Source organism: Myodes glareolus, chromosome 5 (genome assembly GCF_982192425.1).
Source record: "Myodes glareolus chromosome 5, mMyoGla1.1, whole genome shotgun sequence".
NCBI classification, from domain to species: Eukaryota; Metazoa; Chordata; class Mammalia; order Rodentia; family Cricetidae; genus Myodes; species Myodes glareolus.
In genome coordinates this window covers 36,183,772-36,199,721 of record NC_142030.1, presented here as the reverse complement: position 1 = coordinate 36,199,721, position 15,950 = coordinate 36,183,772, and the positions used below count along the sequence as shown (strand labels likewise).

The following is a 15,950-nucleotide window of genomic DNA, read 5'->3' as shown; positions in this document are numbered from 1 at the left end:
TCACCCAGACAGAACCTAGTCTCATTTGGGAGATGGGCCTCTGCGCATGATTGTAGGAAGTGCCTTGTTTGCATTAACTGAGGCGAGAAGAACTGTCCGCTAAGAAAGGGAGTTAGCTGCAAGCAAGCCTTTGTTACACTCTGTTCCTGAATGCCCTGTGACCAGCTCCCTTGAGGTGCTGCTACTGCGACTTTCCCTCAGTGATAGACCGTAACCTGGAACTGTAAGTCCAAATAGATCCCTTCTCCCTCAACTTGCTTTCGTTAGGCATTTTTAAAAGTTTTTTATTTATTTTTTTATGTATATGGGGTATTTTGACATCTGGGTGCAGTACCGGAAGAGGCCAGAAGAGGGCGTGTAGACCCTGGAACTGGCATTAGACTGCGAACCACCACGGTGGTGAGATGGACCTGGGTATGCTGCAGGAGTAGCTGGTGCTCTTAAGTGCCCAGTCATCTCTCCAGCCTCTTGTTAAGGCGTCAGATCACAGTAACAGGAAAAGAAATTAAGACATTCATCCATTCCTCAGAGAGGAAATAGACTTCAGGAAGACACTGTTTCCCAAAAGATCAAAAGTCTTCTGTCCCGGCAGGATGGTGTCTCTCTGTGTAGTTTGCTATTGTTATTGTTGTTGTTTGGGAGGGGAGTCGTTTGTTTGTTCCGTTGTTCTGTATAGTTCTTTGTATAACTTGAATTCTCTCCTTTCAGGAACACATCAGGAAGCAGTCAGGAGGAATCTGCATATGTTCTTTTTCCAGCTTTTCAAAAAGATTTTAGTTGCACATTTTGGCAGAGTGCTGCTTAGCCAGCAGCATCCTCTTTCTCACCAAATGCCCACTTTCTTTGTCGACCCCCCACCAAGTTCCACAGTTCAGATCATTACCTCCTTCCTCATCGAGTTATGAGTAGACTCTATGGGTTTTGTTCTCTTGTTGATCTTAGGAGATCTTGAGACTACAGAGGGTTAATCTTGTTCCTCCATAAGCCAGGAATACTCCACAGCTTTATGGGAGCCTGTACAGTCCCTTGAAGGGAGCACTGTGGGACTCCGCCGCCCCCCCCCTCCCCCCCCCCCCCGCCAGGTACAACAGCCAGCGATTTGCTTCTGTGCCTGCACGGTATGGGCCTTTCTGTTACTGCAATAAAATGCCTGAGACAACATGAAAAGAGAAATGGTTTGTTTTGAGAGGTTTCAGTCTGTGGTCAGCTGGTCCATTGTTTTGGGCTCTGGAGTGAGATAGTACATGAGGATGGGTGCACAAGAGGGTGGGCGCACATCCTGGGACAAGATGGGTGCCCTGAGAAGTAAACCGCAGAGCTCAACGAACCCATGCAAGGGTTTATTAAGGAAGGGCAGGGATAAGGAGAAGGGAATGCGGTGGACCAGCAGTCACAGAGACTCCTCAATCCTGCTGCGGGACTGGGCATTGGCTCGGGTCGCCTTCTGAGAGTGCAGGCCGTCCTCCCAGATGCGTGGGCAGATCCAGAGGGGCGGCGACAGTTCTGGTGTACGTCTTCTGTGCCCCTGGCATGCATCTGTACCGCTGGTGCGCGTCTGGTCCTGACACCGCAGGACCACCAGTGTGTGTCTGCTGTGCTGCTGGTGTGCATCCCACTGCACTGTTGGTGATCATCCCCCTGCACTGTCAGTGTGCATCCTGCTGCACTGTTGGCGATCATCCTGCAGCACTGTTGGTGTGCATCCCGCTACACTGTTGGTGATCATCCTGCAGCACTGTTGGTGTGCATCCCGCTACACTGTTGGTGTGCATCCCGCAGCACTGTCTGTGTTCATCCTGCAGCACTGTAGGTGATCATCCTGCAGCACTGTTGGTGTGCATCCCATTGCACTGTTGGTGATCATCCTGCAGCACTGTTGGTGTGCATCCCGCAGCACTGTTGGTGTGCATCCCGCAGCACTGTTGGTGTGCATCCCGCTACACTGTTGGTGATCATCCTGCAGCACTGTTGGTGTGCATCCCGCTACACTGTTGGTGATCATCCTGCAGCACTGTTGGTGTGCATCCCGCTACACTGTTGGTGTGCATCCCGCAGCACTGTTGGTGTGCATCCTGCAGCACTGTTGGCGTGCATCCCACTGCACTGTTGGTGTGCATCCTGCAGCACTGTTGGCGTGCATCCCACTGCACTGTTGGTGTGCATCCTGCTGCCGTGCTTCCAGCTGTCATTAAAAATTGCTAGCTACTCTGAACACGTGGCGGCCCAACGCGCAGCCTCAACAGTGCACAAGGCAGCTCCGGTGGGGACAACAGGGAGCGGAGGGTCACCAGGTGTCCAGCTTCAATGCACAGAGACTGGGGCAGAGGCAGGGAGGGGGGCACTGCACAGGCCACCACTGTTAGCCGGAGCAGGAAGGGGCCAGTGCAATGCGGGAATCCTAACAATCTCTTCAACCTTGACTCTATAAAAATGAAGAGCTGGGGCTGGAGAAATAGCTCAACAGTTTGGTTCCTAGCATCTCTGTCAGGTGAGTGCCAGGGATCCAACTCCCTCTTCTGTACTCCAGGGACACGTGCGAGCATGTGCATGAACACACACACACACACACACACACACACGCTCGCACGCACGCAAACACATGCGCGCGCGCACACACACACACACACACACACACTGAAAACTATAAAAACAAATCTTTTCTTGAAAAGCCCTAATATTCTCTTTGGGGCAGGTTTCCCATCACAGCATGCTTTGAGTAAGAAGTCCAAAGGCCCTTGTTATCCAACAGCTTAGTGGAACCCTTTTCTTCTAACCAGACTGTGCTCAAGTGCTGGTCTTTGACATCTGTCTTATCCCTCTGAATTTGACAGTAGGAAGCTGGCACCAGCAGTAGGAAGCAGCAGGCAGCGCCCTCTAGAGGTGTCAACCAGGCCTTGCATGATGGGATTCCTACTTCTGTGTTACTGCTCAAGTGCAAGACTAGAACCGGATTCCTTCACCTTTGGCAGAAGCAGACATTGCAGGATTTCTTGGCCTTTGACTGGCCACTGTTATAGCTCCCAGTCCTTGAAAGACTGAGGCCCTTTGCCCTACAGGTCTTCTCCTTCCTCGGGATTGTTGGCCACCGGTTCACGAGACTGGAGGGAAGAGAAGCTGGGAAATGGATTAATAAAAATGCTGCAGGATCCACGGCGGTGGCAGGCAGCAGAAACGCTGCAGATCCCCAAGCGGTGGCAGCAGGCCATGTGGCAGCAGGCAGCGGGCCCTGAGAGCAGCCAGTCCCAGGCAGAGACGGCTGTCCCCAAGCAGTAACTGGTCCAGAACAGGGAGACACGTGGCGGCAGGCAAGAGACAGAGACCTGGATAGGCATGCCATGCAGAGTGAGGCTGGATATTTATTTAGTGGTTATGAAAGGGAGGGGAGACGGGGGGTGGGGAACACACACAAAAAAGCTGCCTCTTCCGAGAGGGAGACAGAAAAAGAGAGAACCCAGGCTGGAAGCTGAAGATCAGCCTGTCTCAGCGGATGGGGGGAGAGAGTGGGCGTGGCTAGTCTCTTAAAGAGACAGAACAATCATTACAGATACAATGGAGATTACTGTTAGGAATATTTCCTAATGCGAGCTCTCTGCCAATGCAAATTCCCAAACAAGCCAAATCAAAACAAGCCAAATTAAAAGATGTCCAGGTTTAATGGGAGTTCTGCGCTCTGGGAAGCCGCGCACATGAACCAAACGCAAAACGAAACGCTACCACCTGGAGGAAGAAAAGGAGACCATGTGTTCCTCTTTTGGGAGCTCATTTAAATACCCTGGGCCTTGGAGTCAGGACCTGGCCTGCTGGGATTTGGAGTCCAGAGTGCTGACTCTCCGGGTCAGGGGACTAGGATAGATGAGAGGGGCTGGGGCCTAAGCTCCCAGCTTAACAATAACTCCCCAGGAAATGGCTTCAATGAGACAACTAGACTTTATTCCAGAGCATATGTATATATATATGGTTTGGGGAAGGTAACTGGGGAATCACCTAATTTGCATTAAAGTCTTAGCTACCATGTGGGCAACAGGGAGAAAGCTTCCAGTAGAAAACTATGCCAAGGGTCATGCTAGAGATAAATCAGGCGTCTAGGCCTAGAGACAGCTTTCAGATAAGGTCAGTCCTCAGGACCTAGAGACAGCCTCCAGATAAGGGCAGGCAGAGAGCGGGAAGTCCTGGCTTGGGACGGAGTCTCTTCTGTTGCACAGCTTGGAGAAGGCTGCCGAGCCACGGTAGACAGCAATCTTTGACCAACATGGCCAGCAAGGCCTCCCTACATTTCCCTGAAGTTTTGAAAGTTCTCTGAAAGTTCACCAGTGACCAGGGCTTATAGCTTCTCTTTTCTGGCTCTTTAGATCCATCCATCTATCGATATTCAGCCTCACTTGCAGATTCTTTCCAGTGATCCTGCCCCGGCCCTTCTCTTAAACCGTTCAGCTACCTCTTCTTCAGCTTTCAAGCAGTGGGCTGCCTTGCTGCTTTTGTGGCTTGACTAGCCAACTGCTCAGCTGCTTCTGCTTCTGCTGTTTCACGGCCACCTCTGCATTGTGCCACGCTGCTCATTCTTTCCTGTTACTGTCTCAATCCACGCTTCTGCAAGTGGGCAAGAAAGGACCACTCAAGAGAAGGCCCTTATTGTAGCCCTACAGTCACAACACCAGGAAAGGCCGCATAGCAGGAGGGAGGCTCTCTCCCATCTGACTCACCAAGTAGACTCAAGAGCCTGTTTATTTATACAGTTAGAGAAGTGGTTGTTTTCACCAATCAGAACAAAGTTCGCATGCAAACGAAGGTTACATTTGTACCAATCAGCGCAGCTCCCTCCTTGAGTAGTACTCTCTGCAGCGCCTCTGCTGGTCAACCCGGGAAGTGCTTCACCTCTCACGTGGGTTGGGGCTGGTTGTAGGGTCATTTAGAGCTCACTGAAGTTTGTCATTGCAAAAAACGCGGCATAGAGGGAATCAGTAGTGACTGGGGCAGCATCTCCAGAAGCCAAAGCAATCAACTGCAACTGTTGTATATTTTCCGTGGAGAATTCAGGAGGACCAGCAGCTTTAGGGTAACTCAGCCAGCTGTTGGGCAATTCTTTGGCTCAGGGACAGCCAAGGTAACAAGAGAGGAGAGCCCAACAGCTGCCAATTAGGGCGCTCAAGTAACCCATTCTCCAATGTCTTTGCATATTTCCAGGAAAATAAGCATCAGGAATGTTTAAAATCTGAAAACGAAGAAATTATCATTGACATGGTGATTTGAGCAGATTTTAACAGTGCTCTAAGGGTGCTTAACACACAGAGGTGGGCCCACAGCTTCTCAGCCCCACCTTCACAGTTTGCCCTGAGAAAGCCTCTCGACTCACAGCGAACAAACACGGCTTGACACAACTCACACAATAAGCAAGAAACCAGCAGGCAGAGGTGGGAAGAATGGATTTTGTGGACGGGCTGGAGAGAAGCAAAACAGAAAAACCGGCCGCCTCTTGAGTTGGTTTGTCTACGTGACAAATGCTTTTTGAATTTGTGCCACGTACAAACGACTCTTCAGCCACAAACTGACCCTCCTCTTCATATGGACTCAGATTCCTATTGCACTTGCCTCAGCCCCTCCTCCTCTCCTCTGTGGGCCTCTTCTGACTCGGAAGTGTAGGAAAACACGTGGACTCAATCAATCATGTTGTCTGTAAATCTATCTAGCTTGGCATCTGTCTGGCTCACTTATGGCTGTGCAACAAAGCACACCAAAACTTGGTGGCTTAAAAACAATAGTCCTTTTGTCACTCGTGATTCTGTGGGTCAACGATCTGCGTGGGGCTCAGTGGGCATGGCGTGTCCTACACGTGAGCTCATCTAGATTATTGGCTCAATAAGGCCTGCTGGATCCAACAGGCCTCCCTCCCTAGGTGGGCCCCATAACGCCTGCTGTCTACCCATTACACCTCAGCTTTCCAGTGGAAGAGGAAAGATGAATCCAACCTGGTATGTGTGTTGTATGAATGTGTATATGTGTATACATACATGTGTACATGTGTGTGTGTTGTGTACATATACATGTATATGTTTGTATCTGTATGTGTGTATGTGTATGTGTGTTATACGTGTATACACATGTATGTGTGTATACATGTATGTATATATGTGTATTGTGTGTATGTTGAAGGAGCAGAACAAACTCCATTTTGAGAAAGAGCTCCATTTTAGACAGAACCTAACTAAGTGGGGGGGGGGGTGGTGAATGCAGCCTAGCAAAAGTCATAACATTCCCAAGAAACTGTACCAGGCTTGGTCAAAGTGACCCCACCAGGGCATCCAAGCAACTTCTGCTCGCTTCAAACGTCCCTGTAAGTATCTGATTAGTTGCTATTTTGAATTTTTTTATCCGCTGACAGTCACTGTTTTGAAATTCCATTATACCCCAACCAACAAATTCAAAAGTTGTATACTTTTACCCAATCCCAAAATGCCAAGGCCTGTACCACCATGCTTACAATTTTCCCTTGAAAATACCCTTACCCTGAAGCCTCGGGGTTGTTCTCCCATACCCGGTGTATCAGAGTCACTGATTATATTCTGAGTTAGCTAACTTGTAACCAATAACACCCAGTGTGTTAGCATCAGATGCCAGCTCTGTGGTGGTCTTGTTTGGGGGTCCTGTAACAGACGCTGGCACAACAGTGTGTGTATATGTATGTGAGTGTATGCATGTGTGTATGTATGTATATATATATACAGTGTATGTATACACTGGAGATAAAGCCTAGACTTTGGGCCTACCAAGCACATGCTCTGAGTTATGTCTGCAGCCTGGGACCTCATTAGAACACTGCCAGGTCACTAGAATTGGTTTAGTACATTCCTTCTTTTCTCATTGAGTGCTTATAAGGCTTTTAGATAGTGGCTGCCTGTGCAGTGATATTTTCTTTGTGATCTAACAAATAGAGTTTGCCTGAAGATCAAAGTACAGAACTAAGCCACTAGTTAGTCACAGAAGCCAGACAGTGGTAGCACACACCTTTAATACTAGAACTCGGGAGGCAGAGGCAGATGAGCTCTGTGAGTTCAAGGTCGCCCTGAACTACACTATATTGATCCAGTCTCAAAGAGAAAAGCAGAACCAAGTGGTGGTGGTTCACACCTTTAGTCACAGTACATGGGAGTCAAAGGCCTTTAATCTCAGCTCTAAGGAGGTGGAGACAGGAAGAGAGTCTGAGACGCAGCCTGAGGATTCACAGAGACAGGATCGCCCCTTCAGTATGAGGATTCGGTAGAGGTCAAAGGTCTCTCTAGTGGCTGCTTCTCTGATCTTCAACACTAACCCCTGTATCTGACTCTGGGTTTTTATTATTAAGAACAATTAGAATATGTGCTGTATGCCTGGGCCTCTCAAGCAAATCATTTGCTAACAAGGTGCGGGGCTTTGCATCAACATCAGGGTCGTCTTTGTCTGCAAAGTCATCCTTAAGAAAATGAATGGGTATTTTGTTCATGTTTTGGTCAGGGGACTAAATCGATCTAAAAACAGTTGATTTTTTTTTTTCTAGTAAGAAAAAAATCTGTGGCTCAGAAGCACAGTGTATGCTTAGAACTGTAAGGTTCAGGGTTCCATCCCTGATAGAAGGGAAGGGTAGGTGAGGGAACAGAGAGCAGGGGAAGACAGGTGAGAGGAAGGGGGAGCTAAGGAGCGGGGAGGTATACTTCACCTTGGGAAAACCCAGGGAAGACAAATAAATCAGTTGCTTTCTTGACTCGTTCCTCCCCCACTGCTAGCTTCTTCCCAGATTTTCTGTTTATCCGTCAGCAGTCTTCAGCAGTCTAAGACTTCCACACAAACACAGGTGAAGCCAAACAGAAATGAAGGTCAAAGAGCACCCCTGCAGTACAGAACAGTCTCTGTGTCGGCTGGTTAGCTTGGAAATACCCACAATGCCCAGCGGGCATCCTGTGTGCCTTAGAGTTGGCAGCTGACAGACACAAGGAGCAAGCGTGGTTACAGCCCGGGCTTGGAGGACTGGGGATGGCAGTGAAGCCTTCATTAGCTATTGTCTGCTAGCTGTGACCCTTGACCTCTCCAGGTTTCCAGTCCCACAGCTGCAAAAGAGGGACACACTCGCAGGCTCTGAGCAGGATGGGCGTGGCATGGCCCCACAGACTGTCAGTCGCAGCCCCCTTTTCATCAGCTGAACCAAGCTCTGCTGGACTGCCCTCTCCTAGAGTTGCCCTTGGGAGACCCTGCACCCCTGTCACTCACCTCAAGCCAGTGGCATCACTGATGAGTCATTTTGCCAGGGGCACACATAGCAAGCACCAGCATTAACGACATCACATTTATCTATTGTGCCTGAAAGGCCAATGTGCTACAGTACACAGAGCTCTAAATTCCCCAGCAGTCCATAGTAAGCCCATGTGCTTTCATTCTGTGTTGCCTTGAAAATTCAGGTAAGGAGCAGCTCGTTCACACTTTATGGACTCTCAAGCGTAGATCTGGATCCCTAGAACTGATGCTCAAACACTTCTGGAAGGACCTAAAAACCAAACCAGACTCAGTGATGCAAATCTGTAATCCCAGCACTTGGGATATTCAGGCTGCAAGATCATGACTTCAAAGTCAGCCTGGTCTCCATAGAGAGTTCAAGGCCAACCTGGGCTCTAGCGAAGGCTGTGCCAGGTACATTACAAGAACTAATGTAGTGTTAGCAATCTACTTGGAACTCTCCCCTGTAATGTGAGCCAAGGATGAGAGACAGCATCACGTAGTAGTGGGATTGGAAAATAGCCGGGGCTTCGCTGGGAGCCTTGTGCTCCTCCATTCTAGCTTTCCTTCTGCGTAGTTTCATTGTGTCGCCATAACACCTAAAAATAAATGGCTTTACTATGAATCTGGGTGTGCTATTTCTGTCTGGACATGCGGTAGCTCATGCTTGCCATTCGAGCGCTGTTCAGTGAGCCAAAGACTACGTACAGGATGTGGTTTGACCAAGTTGTGTATATATAGCAAGTGATCAGGACAAGTGAGCTATTTTTATGAAAGTTGCTTAAGTTTTCATCCCAGATGACAGCCGTATAAGATGGCTACTGGACAAGTAGTGTGCATTCCTGCAGGATTCAGTACAAGCCGCTGCATTTTCTGCAGGATGCCACGCAACTATCTGCAGACCGACAGCTGTAACCCCGCAAGTTTATCTTCTGCTATCTCAGTTTAGTCACCAAATACCGTCTGAAGCCTCACGTGGCCAGTCATGCAAAAGTCCATGCTCAAATAGTTCAGAAACCCGTTCACGGTCTAAAGGTTCAACTCAGGATGTGGGTTCCACCCCAATGGCAGCCATCACTGCGGAGAGTAAATGTCTAAACCTAACCTTCAGAGTTTTTTTTTTTTTTTTAATTGTGACTGTTCATTTAGATGGTGATGTTACAATACCAGGATGGCCCTCAGGACTAGACGCATGCTATGCAAACTTCCTAACACTGATATGTAGTCCCATCTGCCCTTTGACTTTCTTTTCTTTTTCTTTTAGTTTTAAGACAGAGTCTTAATAGAGTCTTAGGTTGGTCTTGAACTTACTCTATAGTATAAACAAGCTCTGGACTTGCCTCAGTCTCCTGGGGAGCTAGGATCACAGTTTCACATCACCAGGGATGGCTATGAACTTCAGTTTTATGTGTGTCGAAGCAACATATGTGTCAGGGCTGGTGCCACAAGTGTATAATGAACCCCAGCACCAGAAGACTAAGGTGGGAAGATCAGGAGTTTTAGGCCAGCCTGGACTACATAGCAAGACTCTGTCTCAAAAAACAATTGTTTACCTTCAAAAGCCAAAAGTTTGACAATGAAGAGTCAGGCATCGTGGTGCACATTTGTAATCCCAGCACTTGAAAAGTAGAGGAAGGAGAGTCAGGAGTTCAAGGTCAGCCTCTGCTATATAATAAGTTGGAGGCAAACCCAACCCTCCTGAGCCCTCTGTCAAGAAAAGAAGGGGACAAAAGGAACAAGATTTTCAATGAAAAGGTCCTCAGCAGTGCCCACCTGGGTCTTACAGCTCTCTCTTCTAGATTTCTAAATATTATGCTTACCCTGATTTTCCTAGGTTTTCCACTGTCCAGCTTAGAAGACTATTTTCATGGCGCCATTGTTCAGCATTCACACTCTTTCAGCTGTGCAAATATTACCCAATAAGTCACATCGATTTTCTTGTGCAATTTTTTACCTGTAAGTTAATAATTTGCTTAGTTTTCTAACTATCTCTAGCTCACCATGAAGGTCAGCCTGACTTGCAAATTGCTTCTCAGTCAGTCACACCCTTGGGGTGTCCTTTCGGGGTTTGTTTTCCTTGACTACAATCCTTCTAGAGTGCTAATGCTTCAAATTACTGCTTCCTTGGGACTTCATTTTATGTATGTATGTGTGTATGTATGTATGTATGTATGTGTATATATGTGTGTCAGGGTTTCACCAGTTTGTCCAGTATGGCCCTAAATTCACAATCCTCCTGAATCAGTCTCCCAAGTGCTGACATTCTAGGCCTGCATCATTACACCCAGCTCCCTGGAACCTTCCAAGGGCTTTTCCTTGCTAAGATGAATTAGAATTTATTTTAGCATCTGGTCAAATAAAGAAAAAGCTATTTTAAGCTACTCTTGTAGGATGTTGAGTATTGAACATGAACAAACCGGTTTCCTGCTGTCGACAAACTGGAGGGGGCAACCCATGACACAAGAAGAAATTAATACTGTAGGAAGAAGAACTGGGCATCTAATACTGTAGGAATACTGTAGGAAGAAGAACTGGACTGGGCATCAGACAGCTATGGGTTTGATCCTGGTTCTTTCTGCCCCTGTTTGACTCTAACTGGGCTCACCCAATCTTGAATGCAAAGACGGTAAGAGCAACCAAAAAAGGAAACTTACTTGCAGCAGCAGAAGACCACATAGGGCTCATTTCCAAGTCAGCATCTCTCCCAAAAGATGGTGCAGAAGACCAGGTTGGGTGGAGAATTCACATTAGTATGGTATTATAATGATCTAAATTGCTTAGGGCTTCTTAAGCTTTCTCTGATCATGACCTCTTTACACCTGAGAATCGTTTTTATTACCTTTATTTATTATGTATGTGCACATGTATGCACAGGGCATGGCATGCATGTCGAGGTCCCATGACAAGTTGAGGGTATCAGTCTCTTCTCCCACCTTAGGGTCAGAAATAGAACTCAGTTTACCAAGCCTGACCACAAGCACTTTACCCACTGAACCATCTCACCAGCCAAACACATTTGTGTCTCAGTTTTATTTGACGTTGGATGAACAGTCATATAAAAAATGGTATACGAATCATTTGCTGGTAATAGCTCATGTTTTTTTCTTTCAATTCCATGATACATGTATAATTTTACCATTTAGTAAAGACAAAAGAGAACGTGTATCTAAATGAGGTGCGTGTGCTTATTTTTATATAAAGAATTTACACTGAAGGATGTGGATCATCTATCGACTCCAATTTTTATTTTACAGTCATCTGTGCTGGTGTCACTTTGTATAAAATGGCAGAAGTGCGTCCACCACCATTTCAGAAATTACTGGAAATTCTCTAATCACAAACCAAACTTCATTGGACAGTGTGCGAGGGGGAGTGGGGGTAGTGGTACAGGTGTGCCTCAGAGGTCAGAAAGCAGCTTAGTAGTCAGAGTTCTCTGCTTCCACCTTTACTTGAGTTTCAAACAGCAAACTCAAGTTGTTGAACTAACTGTCCTGCTGGTCTCCCCTTGGAAAAATGTTTAATTCAAATCAGCCACTCAAAAAGTAGGGGGTTTTTTGTTGTTTTGCTTTGGTTGTTTTGAGACGGTATCTCCTAAAACCTAGGCCAACCTTGAACTTCTTATCCTTCTACCTCTACTTCCCAAGTGTTAGCTATCTAGGATTATAGGTGTAAATATATCACCATACCCAATTTTATGTGGTGCTGGGATTGAGCTCAGGCCATTCTTGTTAGGCAAACACTCTCCTGAGCCATATCCTCAGCCCTCAAACTGCAATTTTTAAAACCGAGCATTCTGACATATCACAATTCAATGATATACTAATTTGATGATGTGCTGAAAATGATGGAAAATAGGAAAAGCATTTGTTTATGTACTGCTTCAATAAGAGGAGAAAACATTATATAATACAAGCACTGCAATTCATATCTTACAAAACACAAAAAACAGTATGAGCTGAGGTGTTTCAGGCAGGTGTTTTGGTTTGGTTTGGTTTTGCAGGGCTTTTTGTTGTTTTTGTTTGTTGTTTGGTTTTGGCATTGCATTCATGAAGCATGACCTATGCAAAGTGCATGTTGTGTAATCACAACTAAGACTGCAGTAAAGTCAACAGATAGGACACTGGCTAGTCAGAAACACCTAACTTGACATAGAGTGACAGGAACGATCAGGTCCCAGTGTCCCAGGGAAAGTCCCTTTGGAAGAATGTGTCCTCCCTTTCCTGGTTAAGTATCACCTTACCACCATCCATCTGTAACTTTTGATCCGTGTCAGTGAGGAGCCTGTCTCTGAAACAGCCATTCAGGGGAAATCCCCTATTTACCACTTTCTGTGCATACATGATAGGTGTGCCTATGTGTAAAATTATAGAAGTATAACTCAAGCCAGAGCAGAGCATCCAAAGTGATGTAACAATCTAATTGTCAATCGGGGTAAAAATCCACCAAGTTCCTGATCCTTGTATCAGCTCCACCCCCATACCTCAACTCCCAAGAAACACCTTGGAAGGATGTTAGCAGTTCTTTAAAGGGGAAAGGCATCAGCGCCTTCCCCCATAAGCACCCATGCTCAACCCTGAGGTCCTGCTGGCAGCTAGCAGCCTCAAGAAGCATGCCCTGTCCCTCCTTCCCAGATGTTTGCTGGAGTAGAAGAGAGCACTAGGCACATTGTCAGGCACTTGGTGTCCCTCCAAATCCAACAGCTGAATTCAAGTCAGGCTTTTATTCTCTGGGTTATTTCCATTCATAAGTTCACCACATCCTAGAAGAAACTAGGAAGCAAACCAGTAAAAGAATTTTTTTTGTTTGTTTGACCAAAGTGAGGAGACACAGACTCCCTGGTTGTACCCACTTCCTTAGCAGGGTTACAGTCTCATGGACAGGCTGAAGCAAAGGTTCAGCCTGGGGTTACACACTGTTAAGTTGTCAGAACTGTGTGAAGCCCCTTCCCAGGAGGAAGGTCTCTTCTCTGATGTGATTAATCTTTTTCTTCTAGTATGAGAACCAGAGTCTCCTGTGTGGAAAGGCAAGGTAGAGAATACTGAATATGTCTGAAACACTCTACCAGGCTGATTGATTAGAATGCCCATGATTGTGAAGAGGTGGAATGTTACAGGCAGGAGCCAAACTATCTTGAGATATCTTAATTCCCCAAATAGTCATTTAAATCCTACGAGTGTGTTCGTGTGTGCATGTGTGTGAGCTAATGTCCTTATGACCATTAGGTAAATTCTTGGGCAATGTAAGAGCCCTAGCTTCCACCAACTCAAATGATAAGAATGTCTTAACACCTGCAACCTACAGACTTCCCCCATTTTGCTGTACCCACCTACCTCATGTGTTTCCACCAGTGTATTTTTCACATGTCTTGATGGCCAACAAGATGGCTCAGGGAGTAAAGGTGCCTGCCACTCAAGCCTTACAACTGAAGTTAGATGTCTAGAGCCCATGTAAGGAAGTCAGATGCACACATCTGTAACCCAGCACTCCTGTGATATGGGAGGCAAAAACAGGAGACTCACAGCTAGCCCAAAGCTCAGTGCAGCAAAACAAATGGAGGGGCAGTTAGTATGAAGTGACCTTATGTTCTAATTTTGAAATCAATTTTTGTTAGATATTAGAGCATATGCTTAGAATATCTTTGTCTTTCTTTTTATTCTGAAGTTACAGCTGTCTCTGAAGGTCAGGTGCATTTCTTGGGACTAAAAAACAGAAGAATCCTGTTTAACTCAATCTAGCATTCCATCTCTTGTCATTGTTAATTTTTTACCATTCAGTATTTTCCTATCCTCATTTGCTTAACTATTATTCATGCATTTTACTTTTTTTCCTCAGTGACATGTTTATCTTTCTCTTCAGTCTGAAGGATTACTACAAGTATCTTCTGTATTACTTCTGCTTAGTGGTCATGAATTCCTTTAGTCAACTTTTATCATAAAAAGCTTTTCTTCTTCAGTTATGATAGTTTTGCTGGATATAGCTGTGTGGTTGACAGGTATGTGCTCTAGAGTTTGAAATACATCATTCCAAGCCCTTCTGGCTTTCAAATCTTCTCGAGAGGTCAGGTGTTATTCTCATGGGTCTATCTTTACATTTGACTTGGTGCTTTTCTAAGGTTTCAATACCTTGTGTACTTAGTGTTTTCACTATGACATGGCAGGATGGTGTTATAAATGCTTTCTATACCTGAACAGGCATTTTAAACTTGAAAAAACTTAAAGAAAATTATATTATTGAAAATGTTTTCCATATCTTCAGCATGTCTTCATTTTTTTTCTAGGTCCAGGATTTTTGGACGTGGTCTTTTTATAGTGTCCTATATATCTTATTGCATTTTACCTTAGTCTGAACATTTCATCTATCTTGAATTCTATCCCTAGCATCCAGTCCTACTTTTGGTCCATTCTGTTGGTGACTTTCTGAAACCTTTCAACCTAGCACTTTCCAGTTCCAGTGGAACTAGCTCTACATTGACTTATTTTGTAATGCCTATCAACTTATTTCAGTCAGTCAATTGTATTCTTCCAGTTATTTGCTGTAGAATATTATTTTAAGGTGTGTTACTTTTGTTTATACTGCATCCGTTTAACTGTGAAGCTGAGTTACTCTGCCTGTCTAAAACACCTGATAGTCGTCTAATAAAGAGCAGAACAAGCAATATCGAGATAGGAGAGAGGAATAGGAGGGGCTGGAAGGCAGAGAGGATAAATATGAGAAATCTGGGAGAAAAGATAGGGAAACCAGAAAGGAAAGGGGAGGGCTCCAATGGCCTGCCACCCAGCTACACAGCCAGACATTGAGTAAGAAGGAAAGTAAAGGTAAACAGAAACAGAGACAGAAAAAAAGTCCCAAGGGCACAGATTCAACTCAATGCCCAGCAAAATTCTTCACAGACCTCAAAAGAACAGTACTCAACTTCACATGGAAAAGCAAAAAATCCAGGATAGCCAAAACAATCCTGTACAATAAAAGAACGTCTGGAGGCATCACAATCCCTGACTTCAAACTCTACTACAGAACTACAGTACTGAAAACAGCCTGGTATTGGCATAAGAACATACAGGAGGACCAATGGAACTGAATAGAAGACCCGGATATCAATCCACACATCTTCAAACATCCGATTTTTGACAAAAAAAAAAAAAAGCAAAAAATATCAAATGGAAAAAAAGAAAGTATATGTAACAAGTGATGCTGGCATAACTGGATATCAACATGTAGAAGAATGAAAATAGACCCATATCTATCACCATGCACAAAACTCAAGTCCAAATGTATCAAAGACCTCAACATAAAGCCAGCCACACTGAACCTTATAGAAGAGAAAGTGAGAAATACACTTGAATGCATTGGCACAGGGAACCACTTCCTAAATATAACCCCAGCAGCACAGACACTGAGAGAAACAATAAATGGAACCTCCTGAAACTGAAAAGAGCTATTATACAGGGAAACCCTGTGTGTGTGTGGGGGGGGGGGGCACAATTTCCTTAAAGGAAGGGAGCAGACCAGAATAGAGAAAGAAATGAAACAAGAACTGACAGATTCCAAGCTCGAAGGAAAACGATACTAAATATATGGAGACTAGACTCAGCTCCTGAGCAACAGGATAGGAAATATTTTTTAAAATGCATCTTCCTGAAACTGAAAAGCTTCTGTAAAGCAAAGGACACAGTCAACAAGACAAAACGACAGCCTACATACAGAATGGAGAA

The 15,950-nt window shown here is 45.5% G+C and overlaps 1 long non-coding RNA gene across 1 annotated transcript; it reads right to left on the bottom strand.

Moving 5' to 3' along the window:
• Positions 1 to 3,908: 3,908 nt before the first annotated feature.
• LOC125391842 (uncharacterized) lies at positions 3,909 to 10,161 on the bottom strand. Its single transcript, XR_007229276.3, has 3 exons — positions 10,059 to 10,161; positions 7,688 to 7,858; positions 3,909 to 5,209 (listed from the first exon to the last, which is right to left on the bottom strand). It is a non-coding gene; the product is annotated as an uncharacterized LOC125391842 (long non-coding RNA).
• Between the last annotated feature and the right edge of the window lie 5,789 nt (positions 10,162 to 15,950).